This window comes from Papio anubis, chromosome X (assembly GCF_008728515.1).
Source record: "Papio anubis isolate 15944 chromosome X, Panubis1.0, whole genome shotgun sequence".
NCBI lineage: Eukaryota > Metazoa > Chordata > Mammalia > Primates > Cercopithecidae > Papio > Papio anubis.
The window spans coordinates 126,401,971-126,408,347 of NC_044996.1; the positions used below are offsets into that span (position 1 = coordinate 126,401,971).

The window sequence follows — 6,377 nt, forward strand, 5'->3', positions numbered from 1 at the left end:
ATAGGTTAGTTTTGTCTGTTTTATCCTTTACAGAAACAGAATCACGTAGTGTCTGTGTTTTTGTGCCTGACTTCTTCACTCAACATTGTTTCAGAGGTTCATCTGTATTAAGCATAGCAGTGGTTCATGCAGTCTCATTGCTGTCTGGGATTCCGCTTTGTGACTATATCACTACAATGTCTGTGATTCATTCTGTTGGTGGGCATCTGGGTCGTTTCCAATCTGGGCTATTGCAAATATACTGGTATGATATTCTAGTTCATATCCTTTGGTAAACATACACACTGATTGAGGTTGTGTGTACATCCAGAAGGGGAATTGCTGGTCAGAGGGTAGTTGTACTCTCAGCTTTAATAGAGTCTGCCAAAGAGTTTTCCAAAATGCTTGTAGAACTTTACACTCCCACTAGCGGTGTATGAAAATTCTTTAGGTATGTGGTCTATGTAAAATAAAAATAAAGAAGTTAATATGAAAAAAATTATATGTAAGTTAAAAATACATATAAGTTAAGTTCATATAAAATATGAACTTATATACATATGTTAAAAATACGTAACTTATATGTAAAAATAACATATATATTTTTACATGTAACTTATAAGTAAAAATACATATAAGTTAAGTGTTAAGTTCATTCAAAAGGAACAAATTTAACCGGTTGGAGTAATACTGAGTGTGTTTATTAAATACACCATTTTCCCCTTAATCAAAACTGAATTCATGTATGTAACCTGGATAAGCTTCCTGACTCTACTCTCCCTTAATCCAACCAGTTAAAAGTCTTTCTGAAAACACTGTCCATTCATTTATTCCGTTAGAATGTTGTGAGTGTTAATAAATTGGTGTTTGCAAAACAAATTCAACCCCTCCTGGAAAGCAGAATATACATCTCGCCCATCATGTGTCTAAAATAGCAGAGTCAGCCAGGATGTTCCCTGAAGATCTGCACTTGATAACCATGGCATCTCCAGGGCTGTGAATGCAATTCAGAATCCAGAATTTTGTTCTAGTTGTAAAGAAAAAACGGTATATTCTCCTACAGGTTTAACAAAAGAGAACGATGCTTTTAAAACGATAAAGCATTTTGCAAATACAGGTGTTATTCGACTATAAAGGCGGCAGGGGAGAGGGGCAGTAAAATGAGCCGGAGAGGGAATTCAGAGCGCTTATTTTTTCCCTGGTCTCTACAGCTAATTTGTATTGTAGAACTGAACCTCCATTTTCCCATCTGTAAAACAGGGTATTTTGACAAATTGCTTAGGGGATCTGTAAGTCCCATCCAGATCTAGTTTTTATTCTGTGACCATGCAGAAGGAGAGATGCTGAGACAGAAAGGTAGAGGGGACCAGGGACAACTCACTTTATATACCCCCTCCACCTCGACCCCCAGCAGGCAGAGCGCCGGAGATCCCGGTTTCTGGGAACCCGGTGTATTTCCAGACCTTCGCCAGGAAACCATCGAGCTGAATCCTTTACTGGGACATTTCTCATTTACTGCTTTCTCCAAATCCCCCTCAAGTGGACTGACATCTGATCTCCGGATTCAGGAATATCCTGGCAGAAGGGCGCCCTCGGGGCTCCCACCCATCACAGCGTGTGACACTGAAACGGGCATATCGGTACCGGGGCGAGCCTTAAAGTGAGCCGCTGAGTCTGGAGGTTGGGGTCTCCAAGGAGGAGCGCGCTGGGCTGGACGCCGGGCATCCAAGGGTCCCGCAGTGCCTGGAGCCCAGGAGCGCCGCGGGGCCCCCGGCTGCGGTGGGGTGGGCGGCTCGGCTCGCCGCCCCCTCTTTTCCCCGGCCCTGGCCCCGAGCTCCCAGCCAGTCTTCGGCCGGCCGCGCTGCCCGCTCCCCCTCCTCCCTCCGCGCCCCGCCCGCTCCCCACCTCCGCGCCCAGCCTCGCAGCCGCCGAGCGCCGGACGCGCCACGCCGCGCTGGGCAGCTGGAGAGCTGGCGGCCGAGCGGGCCGGGAGCGGCGGGGGCGGCGCCCAGGCCGCGGGCGGGGGGAGGAGGGCCGCAGCCCGGGAGAGGGGAAAAGGCGGGCCGCACGGCGCCAGCAGCCAGCCCCGAGGACGCGAGCGGCAGGTAAGCGCTCGGCGTCGGGACGGGTATGACCCCTTGGGCTCCTGAGACCCAGACTCGCACAGCCGGCCACGGGCGCCGGAGGCTCGGGCGCAGCGTCTAACCCCGGAGGGCGGCGGGCCAGCGGGCCGGCGGGACGAACGCGCCTTCCGCCCGGCTGCGGTTCCTAGCCCGGGCCCGGGACCGTCCTGAAAGGCGGAGGCGTAACTCCCAACCCTGGGGCTGGTTCCCCGACGGGAGGAACCCGGGCGCCGTGGGAAAGGGGGCTCCAAGGGGAGACGCGCGTCTCCAAAACCTTCGGACAGGGCCGGACTCTCCCCAGCCCGCGGGAAACTGAGCCACGAGCCTGACTCGCGCGGGCGGTGTGCTAGACGCCAATTCCCGGGAGCCCGCCTCCCCGCGCCTGGCCGGGCTGCGGCGGTGCTGGCGGAGCGCGAACGCGCCCGGGCCCGGGACGGCTTGGGGCGGCACCACTCGGCGCGGCCCCGAACAGGTGGCCTCGGGCTCCGAGGGACGGAGCGGCGGCCGGGAGCCAGGGGGTGAGCTCGCCGGGGAAGGAGGGGGCTCGTGGTCTCGGAGTGAGCGCATTTCGGCAGGGACTCGAGTTTCGAGGCTCCGGAACCCGATAAAAAGTGAGGGGGAAGAAGAGAGCTGACCTCCCGAGAGCCAGACGAAGCAGGGGACAGGTTTTCCGTGGCTGCTTCGACAGTGACAGTCCGTACTGTGCACGAGAATCCCCAGGGATCCCGTTAAAATGAGATTCTGATCCCGCAGGTCTGGGGTGGGGGCCGAGCGTCTGCATTTCTAAGAAGTTCCCAGAGGCTGCTGATGCTGTTCCATGGACCACACTTTATCCGGCAGGCCCTACGGAAGTACTTTTTGTCCTGAAGGCTGAAAACCTTAGGAAAAGTGGGAGATCGGGAGACGAGGTCCTAAGATTTTACAATATATGTAACTTTAATACCTCTTTGCCACCTCTGCCCCCAAACGCACACAAAAACACTTGCTACTCTAAAGGCCAAGGTAAACTTTCCCTTCACCCCCTGAAGATTCGCTTTAAAAATTAACAGACAAAGGCAGATTGGTTGGAGAAAAGGCATGCAAATGTATTGATGTGTCCACGGGGAGAGAACAATAGAGTGATTACCCCCAGCCCCCCAATGGGGTACAGAAGCGTGTAGATTATCTCGAGGTTGCAGAAAGAAAGGGGGCTTAACGCATGGCCCCAAACAGGTTACGGTGGTAAAAGAGGTTTTGAGAGGGGGAGAAGGGGAGGCCTGGCCAGCAAAAGTGGTCTGGAGATGTCAGTGAAACCTCACAGGTGACAGCCCTCAGAGAGAATAGACAGTAAATGTTTCTTTCAGACCTTTAAAGGTGTCAGATTCTCAGTTAATTTCTCCTAGATCTGGACAAGAGAGGACCTCAATAAAGCCTGGCTACATCCATGCAGATTCTCTACAAATGCAAATCTCCGGCACCAAGGACAGCTTTGCATTAGCTCTGCTGGCTGGCTCTCTAAACCGTTTCAAAATATGTCAAAGAAATATATTTTGGAGTAAAATGTTTTGATTTCCTTCACTACTTATTTAATAGCGAAATGTTTTACTTTTCTTACCAACTTTCTAGCCAAATACACGATCTGATAGCAGGGCTGGCTTCATGGACATGCATCCTGCACTTGGTTTAATGCCGAAATTCTTAATTTTTGAACAAGGGGCCTCTCCTTTTCATTTTGCACTGGGTCCCACAAATTATGTAGCTGATCCTAATAGTCACCATAGGTGGAAAGAGAACCCATTTTTTGATCAGGGTTCGAGGTGGTGGGTGATGGAGAGTAGAGGTTCATTAAGGGAAGACTAGTTAGATGTTGCAGTTGCTCCAGTCTTTCTCAACTCCTCTTTGGCTATCTGAAGAGATAAGTCTAAGAGCATACCCAGGCATGCATGGTGTGACAAAATTTACTGCTTTATTAATATTAATAGTTAACAATTTATTAGGAGCTTAATTATTGATAGACAATGCAATTAAGTGTGATATTGCAATAATTTTCCAAGTTTATCGACAAGTTTGTGTGTTATTTCCAAAGGACTGGGGGGTCTCTATTTAGCGTCTCATAAAATTTTGCTTAGTTAAGATCTAAGATGAGCTGGACATTGCTTGGTTTGGCAGCTTTCACAGCTCAAATGCAAAGCTGGAAAACAAAAAGTGGCCAAATTTTGTAGCTGTTCAGGAGTATTGTTTTACAGGGCCTCAGCGTGATGCCAGCCTGGATCGGATTCCCTTCTGTTTTTATCAATCCCATATCCCTGCAAGGTGACTTTCATTAAAAGGGGGATAGAGCAGATTTAGCTGCTGAAAAACACTGAAGAAAGGCAGGGCCAGCATCAGTATTTTGTCTGTGAAGAAATCTTGCCAAAAACCCACCGATTCCAAGTGTGTATACTTTTCTAGAAAAAAAGAAATGTTGATCCGGCCACTGCACTCCAGCCTGGGCGACAGAGCGAGACTCCGTCTCAAAAAAAAAAAAAAAAAGAAAAGAAAAAAAGAAATGTTGGAAATACAGAAAAGAAAAAGATTGTACTCTAACTATGGAGATGATTTTGTTTAGCAGAGGGAGAAAAAGTCAGAGAAGTGGCATTTCATTGGCGGGTTTGGCAGGGAAAGGAAAGCTGCTGTGTTTTTGGTACCATGAACAGCCTTCCAGAAATGGCAAAGTGAGTTTGCTCAGGTGCAAGGAAGAGCCAGCAAAGAAGCTGATTTTCCATTGCTGATGTGATCATTGTGGGAACTCAAAGGAGGACATCACGACATATGTTCTTGGTGCTTTGACGGCTCAGATGAAACTGAAAAACACATTTTTCCAGTTTTCTGCCTGAGAGTTCCAAGTCACTTTCAAATACACGATACAAACTGGGAAGAGTGCTATTAAATTAACAAAAGGAGGGAGAGGGAGGTGTTTCTGTAATGTTCACAGTTCAAAAGATAGAAAAGAGGGATTCTGACTTTACTTAAAACCTGGGAGCTAGTTTTCATGCTTCACTGAGAAGGGTTTCCCTGACCACAAGATAGGAAGAAAAAAGTTCTTTTAAAATGTTTATGGTTTCAAAAATGTGTAGGTATTTAATCTGCATGGAACTTATTTTGGGATCATGGTGTGAGGTAGTGGATGGTGGAACTTAAGAAATGGGCTAACGTTTGGGGAAAGCTATCGTAAAATAAATTCCCACAATCAAATAAATTGTGGTAAACACTGTCCCATTTTACAAATCAAATTAATGAGTTCTTCAGTCTACTCCATGCTTTTCAAATTGAAGTGTAACTTATTATAGTAAAATTCACTCTTTTCAGTGTACAGTTCTAGAAGTTTTGACAAATGTATATAGTCATGTAACCACCATCATATCAGGATGTAGAAGAATTCTACCACTGCAAGGAATTCCCTGTCGACTCTTTGTAGTCAGCCTCCCCCAACTCTCAGCCCCTGGCAACCACTGATTTGTTTGGTGTCCCCATAATTTTGTTCTTTTCAGAATGTCCTGTAAAAAAACTTATGTACTCTGTAGGCTTCTGAGCCTGCCTTCTTTCAGCTAGCATAATGCATTTGAGGTTTATCTGTGTTGCATGGATCAATGCTTCATTCCTTATTGTTGCTGAGCAGTGTCCCAAAGTTTGTTTATCCACTCACCAACTGTTGATGATTATGAATAAAGCCAATATAAATATTCACATATGGCTTTTTGGATGAATGTAAACTTTTATTTCACTCAGGTAAACATGTAGAAGATTGCTATGTTGTATGTTAGCTTTATCAAAAACTGGTAGCCGGGCACAGTGGCTCATGCCTGTATTCCCAGCTACTCAGGAGGCTAAGGCGGGAGGATTGCTTGAGGCCAGGAGTTCAAGAACAGCCTCGGCAACATAGCAACATCCCCGTCCCTACAAAAAAATTTAAAAATTACCTGGGCATGGTAGCATGCACATGTAGTCCTAGCTACTCAGGAGGCTGAGGCAGAAGGATCTCTTGAGCCCAGGAGTTTGAGGCTGCAGTGAGCTATGATTGGGCCACTGCACTCCAGCCTGGGCAACAAGAGTGAAACTCTGTCTCAAAAAAGAAAAAGAAAGACAGAAAGAAATTGTATCCTTTTTTCCCCACTTCATTTTCTATAGTAGTGAGTAGGAAGGCTATTTAATTGCTTTTTGTACATTTATCTTATATTCAAGCCGTTTTACTGAACTTTTCTTAGTTCTAATAGTTTTTCAGTTGATTTTCTTGGATTTTCAAAGTAAACAGTCAAA

At 46.9% G+C, this 6,377-nt stretch overlaps 1 protein-coding gene across 8 annotated transcripts in view; it reads left to right on the forward strand.

The window, feature by feature from the left end:
* The first annotated feature begins 2,028 nt into the window (after positions 1–2,028).
* The window catches only part of ADGRG2 (adhesion G protein-coupled receptor G2), a 135,429-nt gene continuing 131,080 nt past the window's right edge, over positions 2,029–6,377 (forward strand). For all 8 annotated transcript variants that reach the window (XM_009197284.2, XM_021933027.2, XM_021933024.2 and 5 more), the window contains exon 1: positions 2,029–2,084. The gene's annotated coding sequence lies outside the window, so the exon portion shown is untranslated. The remainder of the gene's footprint in view (positions 2,085–6,377) is intronic.